The sequence below is a fragment of the Buteo buteo genome, chromosome 2, assembly GCF_964188355.1.
Source record: "Buteo buteo chromosome 2, bButBut1.hap1.1, whole genome shotgun sequence".
NCBI lineage: Eukaryota > Metazoa > Chordata > Aves > Accipitriformes > Accipitridae > Buteo > Buteo buteo.
The window spans coordinates 4,947,407-4,957,972 of NC_134172.1; positions in this window are offsets into that span (position 1 = coordinate 4,947,407).

Here is a 10,566-nt window from a genome sequence, read left to right on the forward strand (position 1 = left end):
CACTTGGGTCTCACTGGCTCCTTGTTCTGCTTGTTTGCAGGACCTTTTTTTTTTTTTTTTTTTTTTTTAAAGAACAGAGCCCTTCAAACTGGTTGGTAACAAGCTGTGTCTCCGGATGCCAAAGGGACAACACAGAGCCGCTTTGTAAAGAAGGAGATTGGCCGTCCTCCCCGCTCAGAGGGAGAAGGGCCTAATGGAGAAATGCACTTGGATGGCGCTGAAAGCGATTTGTCAAGTCGTCAAAGGGTCTCTGCACCTCGTCGGAGCCAGCCTCGGGAGAGGGAGGAGGGAAATCTCCATCCCAAGACTGTCTCTGTCACACTGGGAGATTAAAAATTAGCCTTTGCCCTTGGTAAAAGTCAGGGAGGGGAGGGACGACTCCTGGGAGAAACCTCACTGTGTCCAACATGCTTAGGCCAACTTCATGGCAATTTACCTTGGCAAGCTCTACTGACCTTATCCCCTCCCCGTATCTTCAGGCTGCTCTTTGGTTGTCTTCAAAGGGCATTTCTCCTCTGCTGAATCACAGTATGTTTTGTTCATCCCTCTTTCCCAGACAGTAAAAAGGGTGCTTTGCAAGAAGCACCCAAAGGAACAAAATGTAATAAATCCCAATGATGCCGGAGAGCGATTGTCCTGACACACAGCACCTGCGAAGTCTGAATACAAGGCACTTCCCACTACAGTAAGCTTTTGCTTGGCAAAGCTTTTCCATCAAATGACTTATCTGCGTGGGCAGCAATATTTCCCTGCTGGTCTCATTCTTCCAGCCTCCCTCTCCCACCTCAACCACTTTCAGACCCAACTGCAACCCAGTCTAGCAGCTGTCATTTCTTTTGGCCCTTTTTCAGACAAAGACTGGTTTTAAGCTATCTGACAAAGCCGTACCAGGTTCATAAGGCCTTGAAAGGATTTAATTCAAGGAGAAAATGTGTGCAGATTACATTTGCTGGGGTAAATACTGGGTGTAGATTTCCAGCCCCTCTTTTAGCTCAGATGTGGAGGTGTGTTCCCCACGGACATAATTCCAGCAAGCAGCAGACTGAGTAATGTACCCACCGTACAGTTTGCCTTTCTGCTGTTCACACATTGCATCGGTAACAGTCTGCAAAAGCCTCACAGGCTTCGAGTCCTGCCCTGACAGATCGGGGATGTGTTTTTTTTTTCTCTTTGCGCCTGTTCAACACACATGTTCTGCAGAACTCCATCGTCAAAAGGATCACTTGCATATCCTTCACCAAGGCAATTTTATTGAATGTTTGTCACACGCTGAGCTTTGCCTTCAGGTCGTTAGGCCTGTGCTATGTCCTCATTTGTTTATCACCCTAATTTTCCTAAGCACTTCAATTTCTAATGATATGGCTGGGTAAAAGCAAGAAATGAAGCAGGATATCCACAGATTTTCAGCCAGCTGTGAGGCAGCTAGTAACTTCTACAGGGTGCTATGGAAAAGCCTTAGATAAAAATTAAGAAGGAAAACAGGTATATAAAATGCTTTAGGGCATCTTTTTCAAAACTGATATATTCAAGGAAAATTGTTTTCTTCTGTGGCAAAAGAAAATATAAAGAAAAACAAGATAAAGAGCATAATAGAAACAAAAAAAAAAAACCTCCATCATTTATGGTCCCAAATAAAGTTGTACATCAGGAATGCTACTGGATTTTTTTTTAGGAGCGAAAATGAGAGAGGAGGCTGATCCAGAATAAATAAATGTATAGCACCATCAAAAAAAGCCTACAACAAAGCAGAACCCAGACAGCAGTTACTTGTATTCACATGTATTGTGTGTTCTCTGGAACACTTAGGAACCAACAGATGAACGTCATAATTTTAAGCTTTCAGTTACTTGCTTCCTGCCTCTGAAGTGGGTTGTCTGTCTACTTTCCTCCTCTTAGTCATATCTTCCCCCATCTCCCCTGCATCTTGTATGTTTAGTAATTATATAGCAATTATAAGACTTTTTTTTTTTTTTCCAGGAGGCAGGGAGTAGGGGGAATTTATAGCACACAGTTATACCATGGTCCTAATAAATCAGCAAGGGAAAATATAGGGTGAAAGCATCTGCAATTTATATGGTAATAACTGGTGTTCCTCAAAGGACAGCATATGTTATTTGTATCAAAGCATAAATTAGCCTAACGGGACCAGACTGGATTCAAGACAGCTATTTGCAGCCTTACACCCCAGTTAGTCCCAGATGCTGCTCTTTCACACCTCAACAGAATCCAAACCTAGACTCTGCCTTTTCCATCTGCTGCTTGTCTCCCCTGATGAGTTCAACCTTTCATCCCCCATGACTCCTCAGGCCCTGATATTATTTCTTGTATCGCTTGTGGAGGTGATTAGTGAGAACTTGGAGTTGGGAACCTGCAAGTGCATTATATCCAGCAAATGATGAAACGTTAGAAGAATGAGCTTGGGAGAAGGGCAAAAAAACTGTATGTGTCTCTCAAAGTCAGGTTGTTCACCAACTGCCTAGAAATTATTATGTTAACCAGGCTGCCCCATGGAGGCTGGCTGTATTTCAGGCCAAGTCTCTTGAAGTGTTCATCATCCTTATCCTTCCTTTTGGTTTCTACCCCAATGTTTGACTCCTAATTTTCCCTACTCCCAAATGTGTCCTTTCAGCAGTCCAGGTTTAAATCCATCTCTATGCTCAAGTCCTTTGCTAAGTAGGAGTATGCTGGAATTACCAGTCTCAGTGATGATCTGAGATTTAATTTTTTATCTTGATTGGGGTCAAAAAAGCAGAGCAAGAGGGAGAAGATGCTTCCATTTGAGAAAGGTGTTTGGTGCAGGATGCAGTAAGTCCAGAGCGTACAGAGTGTGCAAAGGAGATACTATGTCCTGAAATACAGGAGGTGCCAGAATCCCTGTGAGAAGGGTGGGAAGCTGATGGCTTGGCTTGTGAGTTCCTCTTTGTACGGTGTGCTGATGGATGAAGAACATCTGCCCTGAAAGTCAATGAGAAAAGATGCCGCAGAGCTGGGAAAACAAATTCCTATTAAGGCAGTGATAAAGGTGTGAGATACATCATCATCAGGGCCAGGTACTAAGCAAAAAAGGGACTGGTCCAATGACATATTCCAGTATGAAGCAGAGAAGAGGCAAATCATATTGGGTAAATGTTAACAAAGAAGATCTGAAATGGAAAAGGATGGAAATATTATGAGGTGTGGGAAAAAGAAGAGATGCAAAAGGGTTGCAGCATTTTGACAAGGGATGTTCTTCGTAGTGCAGCAAACTCAGTGCCATCTCCAGTCTGCTTGGCTGAAAGGAAAAAAAGCAGAACAACCTTTCTGAAAGTGTCTGAAAAGAATCAGAGAACAGTTCCCGCTGTGGCTCATTTTTCAGTCTCCAGTTCAAACACACCACGGCCTGTTTGTTCCCACAGTGCAGGGCTGACCTTCAAATCTTTCACGAGCTTTTGCTAACTGCAGCCCAGCTGGTTGCAGCGTTCCAGCCATCTGCTTCTATGTTTAAAACCCCAGGTTGCAGACAGTTTTCTTTAGCTACCACTCCTCTGGGGATTGCCTTAAAGAGAACTGCGCAAAGCAGCAGGACCCCCTGTTAGCATCCCTGGGATCCTGAGGGTTTGAAATGCGGCAGAAAAGGAGGCATTCCTATGAAATCTCGACTCCAGAGGGGCTGGAACGCTTCACGCTTCAATATGTAGCCACCAGGCAGCAGTTAGGCCAAATGAGTGAACTATCAGCTGAATTTGAGTAAGGAAGAGGGGAAAAACGACACTTTTGTGTCACCTTCAGAGAAAGATTTCTTGGCTTTAGGTGGGTGTTGAAGATAGACATGGACAAAGCTGTTTATTCAGAAAGTTCACTTGCCCTCCTGTTAGAAACATGACTTTATATACCCCAGTTCAAGGTTTCTCTTATAGCCTAGCAGCCTACAGGCTGTCCTCCCTACTTACAGCTCCCTTAAAGCAGGTTTTGGCTCCGAGCATTCCCAGGGAACGCCTCAAGTTTGCCTTGGCTGTCCTGTCCCATGTCTCATAAAAGCCTGACATCTTGAAAATTGTTACAGAACAGTCAAACTTCTTCCACCAGCCTAAGGGACAGATTCATCAGACAACTATGTACTAAAGTGTTAGTGTTCTTCTGGATTTCTATTACAGTATAGGCAAAAAATTTCTGTCTAAATCTAGATGTGATTGGCAGGCAGTTGACACATTTGAATATAAAATCCTTCTTACTTACCAGACAGACGCTCTTGACAAGACTACATCAAATGTCTTCTTTGGTGCTTTGCATTCATGCTGGCAAGGAATTATATTTTATTTTTGATAATTTATATATTTGCCCTCTAGATGCCAAACTGAGCTATGAGTGCAAAACTGGAGTGTAAAGATCAACATCAAGTATTTCAAATGCTTTTATTCTTGATGAAAATTTTATGGGTTTTTTTATATTTTATATAAAACTACGGGTCCTGTCTTGGTGTTCTGTTTGTATATGTATGTACAAGTACATACAAGGGAGACAGGTCTTTATTAGAATCCATCAAGGCCTCAGCAATAGTTGGGGAAGTTTCTAGTTATCCATCTAACCCTAATTTTATCATCTGAATAGCTCTTCATGTTTCACTAACTGAATTCAGTAGATTTGCAGTGACTTTAATGGGCACTTAGAAAATTACCTCACATGTGGACTCCTACCTTGCCAACACCTAAATTTAGGTAGCTTGGCTTGTGAGTCCAAACACACCTTCTCTGGAATAACGGCATTACACTGCATCTCAATATTATTAAAAATAATAATCTGACCCAAAACTTTTGCAGAATACAGTATGAAAAGGTAATGTTTCCCTCCCCTAGCACAAGAATGAAAAAAACAAAACCAAACCCAAAACAAAACATTAAAACAGATCCATCCAAGTAATGCCTATAAATACAATATCAACTGCAATCTGAGTCTTCATCAAAACTCATCCAAGGACTGTGTTACATCTTCACTGGGATAACAGGAGTTGGAAAAGTGCATTCCACACAGACTCATTAGTAATTTTATATAACTCTGGCCCACATACATGCTTTTCCATATGTAAGACTACATGCATAAAAGTTTATACACCTACACATACACACTTTTTACTGAGTCACATGGAAGTCATACACTAGTCTGAGAATCTAGCTTGGCACAGTGCACCTACCACAACAGGGTGTGTGATCCCACTGTTTTCCATACCTCAGCTATCACTGTACCCCATATATTGCCAATTAATTATATCTGCAGCCCTTGCAGCTCTTCCATTTCTATTCCATTTTCTTTACGCATGCAAAACATTCAAGTGGATGTACTAAGCTAAGCTCATAGGACTGGGCACAATTTAAAGTATTTACGCTGATTTATATTTGGAATAAATGTGTACTGGTGAAACCCTACAGTTTTTCTGAGGCCATTATTAAAATTTAACAAAGATTTAAATGTTTGAATGGGCTCAGGAAACAGCTATTATTTATCAAGAAACCAAAGTCAAGGTTTCTTAACAATATTGGACAAAACTGACTAATTGGACAAACAATCCTTTAAGGAAAGAAAGAGGTTATTGTTCATACAGAGAAAATCTTAGCATAATAATTAACCACACTGAATGTTTTGACAAAAGGTCAGATGCAATAGAAGCACAAAGTGCTTGAAAAGTCATGTGAAAAGTCCTCACGTGACAAGACAAAGTACTTGAAAGAGGACATAAACAGAACTCAAATATATAAATCTGAAGTGCCTAAATCACTTAAATGTCTACACAGAGCCTAGGTTGTCTTCAAGTTCCATCAAAACCTAAAGTTCAAGTTCTGAACAGATGCACATCTTTATTCCTGCCAAAGCTCAGCCAGGAGTCAGAAGTCAGTAATTTCTCTAAGTTTTCTGAAAATAGGTTTTCCCAGATAGCACTTGATCCATAACAAGAGGACCAAGTCTCTTACCAAAGGTGTCATTCACCTTGTTTGATTTTAGTTTTCTAAAATCTCATTTCTGTGTACCCACTGGACAGAGAGTGGGTACTTACTGGGAGTAAGTAATTCCATCCTAAAAATGTCACCAAGACATATTCAGTTATTTCAGGATATGTTTGCATTAGTAAATAAAATTGTTCAGTGCCTGTCTCCTAGGCCCAAAAGCAAGTAGTGTGATATGATTTGCAACAATACAGCTAAACTCTCCTCCTCCCAGCGCAAGGTGGCTTCGTCCAAACTGCACATTTGGGACAACCCAGGCACATCCTACCCGCTGACCTGCACTGTACGGAACAGAGCCAAGGTGTGCCTGCTAGCAATTAAGAGTCTGGGCAGCAGCAGGACAATGTTAGAAAGCATGCATTGGTCTTTGTTAGCGTAGATGTAGTCTAAAAGAAGAGGTGTAGACCTCTAGGAGGAAGGGAGCACCTGGGGCTGTCCCAAGTTGGGTAAGAACGAGCTGGTGATGGGCAGCGTCTCTGTCTGGAAAGCTGCTTGCGATGCAGATGGTTCCAGCCTGAGTTCTGGCACATCCCCTGAGGCTGGTGAAGGAGAAGAGAAGGATCTAATGCAGGGCTCTGAGTGCCACATCTGGAGTAGTATGGTTTGGGTTTTTTTGTTTTGGTTTGGTTTAAGGAACAGCTTAGATGATAAAAAGCTTTTCTTCCGAGTACAATGCACTATGGTTGTCTTTGGCTAACACCCCCAGCAGCATATGGTAAGATTTTTCTTGACAATCACAAGAGCAGGTGTTTTCTTAATTTTTTTTTGGTAGTGAAGTACAACTTTCACATTCCTTTCAGTGTTTTACCTACAAGCCATGTAAATGGATATGTGAACCTAGATTCATGAAGCATTTTCTCTGCATTCATCAGGCAAAGGCTAATGCAAAAAGATGTAAATCTGTCAGCCTCAGCAATGACAAGAATGAAAACAAAATTTACCCTAGAGCCAAAAAACCCACCTGTGGCAAATAAATCTCAGTCAGTCAGTTCCTGTCTCCTTCATCAAGAACCTGCACAGAGAAAGACTCATTGAAGTACACTTTGAAGACTAACAGAAATGGACTAACATGGATCAGCAAGGAATAAGACATACAAAACCCAATCTCACTGCATAATGCACACTTCTAGCAGGACTTTCCAGGCTTCTCCAGGAGCAGCAGGCAGGTTAGTGCTGCTTGGACACAAAGGTAGTGTGTCGAATTGGCACATCGTAGATCTTTCTGGCTCTCAGAGATTGAAATAAGTGTTTGAGATTCACTCCCATGCCTGGCTAATGACCAACCAGGGTTGAAATCGGATCTCTTACAGCAGACATCAAAGTGCTAGTGTCCACTCCCCAGTATCACAAAAAACATTTTACACTACCATGACAACGCAAAACACTGTAAAGCCAGATAGGAATATAACGTAGCTCTTCTACTCACTTCTTGAACAATGCTAAAACATTTTTGAGTAAATCAGATCTGGCTCCAAGACAGAAAATACAGTCACAGTACAAGTGACCTCTCTTCCCACACAGCACTGATAGGATGTAAAATTGGGCAGGCCCATCATTTCCCCCTCTCCCCTTTAATTCATGCCAGGTTCTTCTTGATTAAGTAATTATGTGAAATGGTGAAACAAGAAGTTGGAGATCCCCAAGGGAAACCAAGTGTATGCTGCAGCTTGTCGTTTTTATAGTCACATCCGTCTTTTGGATAGATTACTACCTGCAAGTGTTCCATTTACTTTTCAGGAAAAAAAAAAAAAAAAAAAGAAAAAAGTATGACTGTTTCCAGCAATTGCATTTCACAGCCACTTTTTGCCAAGAGTTGCTGTTTGGCTACCATGCTTCCAGGGAACATTGGATTGTTTGTTTTCAATGGTAAAAAAAAAAAAAAAAAAGAATTAATAGAGTAAGGATACACCCTTTACTAAAAGGAACTAACCACAAGCTAAAGGGAGAAGAGATTAAATGGAGGGATCACCTTTAACTGTTAGTAGTCCTTCTCAGGAACTTGAACATGAAGTGTAAAGGAAAAAAAAGGAAAGGGGAAAGAAATCTCTAGAAATGCTACAAAAATGAGCAAATAGCATCACTATGTTGATCATTTTCCACAAGCTGCTTAATTCCTGCTCTAAGACAAGAATAGAAACAAAACAGAGGAAATGGCACAATGTGGGCAATTCATGGCAAATTTTAGAGTATAACAGATCAGGAAGTTCAGGAGATCATGAAAAGGGGAGTGTATTGAGTTTCTGGGGTTCTTTTTTATCAACATCTATAAATCTTAAAATGATTGAAAAAGTTGAAGACCTTTCGTTCAAATAGGTATGACTCAAGGACAGCAGGGTATATAGTTCAACCAAGGTGAAAGGAGAATGTATCCTTCTGAATGTTAATAAAATCCACAAATCAGTTGCTTTTTATGCAGTGTGCCACTTCCCTCCATCCATTCTCTGTTTCTGTGGTCATTTTGTGCTCAGCCTCTTTACCAAATTCTGAAGTATACAGTAATTTATCACAGTATTACAGGCAATAGGGCTGACCTCCACATCTGAAGACCATTAGAGCTGAGATAGTTGACCGATTCTCCCAATCATTATTACCTGCCCATCTCTCCCTGCAGGATTAGACAGGGTGTCGAAGAACAGGAATGGTCATGGGCAGGCATCCATGGTTACATGGAAGCTGTCAGGAGCACAGGTCCCTAGAAAGTTTTACTCAGAAGCAAAGACACACAGCAACAGATAACTGATCTGCTGGTAAATTGGGTTTTTACCTGGTGGTAAATAGTTGGGGTCAAGTTTTGCTTTCCCAAATGACAATGACTGTGGCTTCAGCAAGAATCGGATTTCACTGAGAGGGTTTAAATGAAGTCCCACTCCTGTCAAATCAGAATTTAGTGTGTTAACTCCCTTTGTAGATCTGAACATATTAGATTTGTCCATCAGCACGAGCGAATCTTGAAGTCAACAGGAATTGTGCTTTCTCAGGAACATGTGGCATGTGATTTCAAGCACCTAAAGCAATGTGATCTCATAGATGGTTAATGTCTAATTATCAATGAACCTATTTAAACAGAGGTTTGATTTCACAGTTTGGCTTTGGGAAGTCTATAAAACGATGCATTTGTCCCCAGAAGGAATTCTGGGCTAAGTAATTACTGTAATATTGGACAACTTTTACACAAAAAATATGGTCCTTTTAAGGACATCAAGCTTCAGTAAAATGAAACCCAGAACCATTCTTGACACAGATGTTTACTAGAGCCCAGGCTTCAACTGAATCATAACAGCCATATTCTTAATATAATTTTATTGTGTGACTCCTGGCACGTCCAAGCTTCAGCTGGGCAAAAGGAGGGAAAACATTGAAATACTATGAGAAACTCTTTATTAGTATTATTGTGTTATTTTAATTTTTAAAAACATTAAGCTGTGAATTGTGACTGGTGCAGCTGGTGGATATGGGAAGACAATGGAAGTTTCCTGGCTTATTGGCTGTCATTATGTTATGTTTCAATCGCCTTTCTTTCCTTGCACGTGTTAAAAGTCTATGTAGAGTTGAGCAACATGAAATCTAAAATTAAATTGCCACAGTTACAATGGGGAGGCAGAGCATGTATTTACTTCTAAAGATAGATGACTAAAGCTAGGACCCATATCTCCTTAGATTGTGTATAGAATCAATGGAGCAGCAGTTTCTCCAGGGATGAATTCAAAGCACCTTGCTCAGGCTTCTTCTAAGTTGTCTTGTGCTGGTGCTTGCGAAAAACAGATGGTTCTTTGTCAGCTGTCTAAACCACCGAGTGAGGACATCTGCATGCTGGTGTCTATCCCTGGGATGAGAACTGACCCTCAGACAAAACAAAGCGGATCATCTTGGCATTGCTCAACTTCGCCTTGGAAAAATTTGGGAGAATATTAGTTGGGATGGCGCGGGCACTGAGAACTGTGTTCCTGTGCTTGGGAATATTCCCTTGTGCTTTCTCATTTACTAGGATTTGTAGAGCCACTCTCTGTGGTTATCTGGTATGTTGTGGGCTACAAGACAGGGTGGCTACTGAGACCATGGCAGGTGGTCCCTAGCCAATCTACCCTTTATCATCTTTTCCTGTTAGAATGTGTGATAAATACAGAGGTTTGTCCCCAGGAATTACCGGGGCACAGACATGGTCTGTCTGTCCATAGGTCAGCAACTATTAGTGCATACATCATGGGAGCTCTTTCAAACAACTGTGTTCCAGGCTCCCTTTTGGTGTCAGGGAGATTTTGTTGAGTTTCTGGTTGATCACATGTAAATACATTTGCCCACTTGACATTTGTTAGTGGGTTTCGGTACTTGCTGCTTCATGCTTTTAATTCCTTTGCTGGGTATTTTCCAAATATTTTAATGAGATGATGACAACTTTTAAGTCTGCTTGTCTAGCGCAAAGCAAAACCATTTGTGCCAGGAGTGGAGAGACCATTCACAGCTATGGCCTTGCATTGTTTAGAGACTGCTGTTTTCAGTTCAGGATCTAAGTACTACAAAAGCACTTTAAATGTACTATTAAGCTTTTCCTCCTTTAAGATGAAGGGAGGAGTTTAAGCCTGGAATTCTGTTG